Source organism: Sinocyclocheilus rhinocerous, unplaced genomic scaffold (assembly GCF_001515625.1).
Source record: "Sinocyclocheilus rhinocerous isolate Xijiao unplaced genomic scaffold, SAMN03320098_v1.1 scaffold1157, whole genome shotgun sequence".
In the NCBI taxonomy this organism is placed as follows: Eukaryota; Metazoa; Chordata; class Actinopteri; order Cypriniformes; family Cyprinidae; genus Sinocyclocheilus; species Sinocyclocheilus rhinocerous.
Window position 1 is genome coordinate 1,183,055 of NW_015631716.1, and position 761 is coordinate 1,183,815.

Below are 761 nucleotides of genomic sequence, written 5' to 3' on the forward strand. Positions count from 1 at the left end.
AAGGGGCTTAACATTTCCGTCACACGCTTGAGGTATTCGGCCAATCACAATGCACTGGATAGCTGGCCAATCAGAGCACACCTCGCTTTTCAGAACGATGAGCTTTGTAAAAATCGACGTGTTTTAGAAAGGTGGGGCATAGAGGAGAAACAATAATGCACAGTATGAGGAAAATAATATGTTTTTTTAACCTTAAACCGCATAAACACACCAAATACACAAAATAATGTTCTTTTTAGCAACATCATATGACCTCTTTAAGACACACTGTTCTAGTACACGAGGGAAAACAGTCTGCTTATGGTCAGCCAGGCATTTAAAATCAAGCTAGCACCTCGGCCTGGTCCAGTCTCAGCCCCTGTGCAGTGTTACTGTGCTCCGTGCTCCTGTCTTCAGCCTGATTGCACACAGTCAGCTAAAGATAACCATGTGACATTTGACTTGACTTTCCATAGGAATTAATTCTAAACAGATGTGGGCGCGTGAGCAAGTGTGTTTTCATTTTCCTCCATTTCAATGGTTGCTTTAAGATTAAGGTGTTTGTCATGTTTCCTCCTGTCATGACTGTACGTGTGCTGCGCCGCCTTGAAAAAATATGCTTTGTGTTATTTCAAAAATTTCCTAGTGATTTTTAAATTAGATTAATCGCTATGTTTTACAACTTTTTTGATGACTGTACGTTATTATGTTTGTCAACCTCCCAGTTGTAATGAACCAAAGAGTCGTGGGTTTTACTCAAATAGGCCGGTCTTGCTATGTTC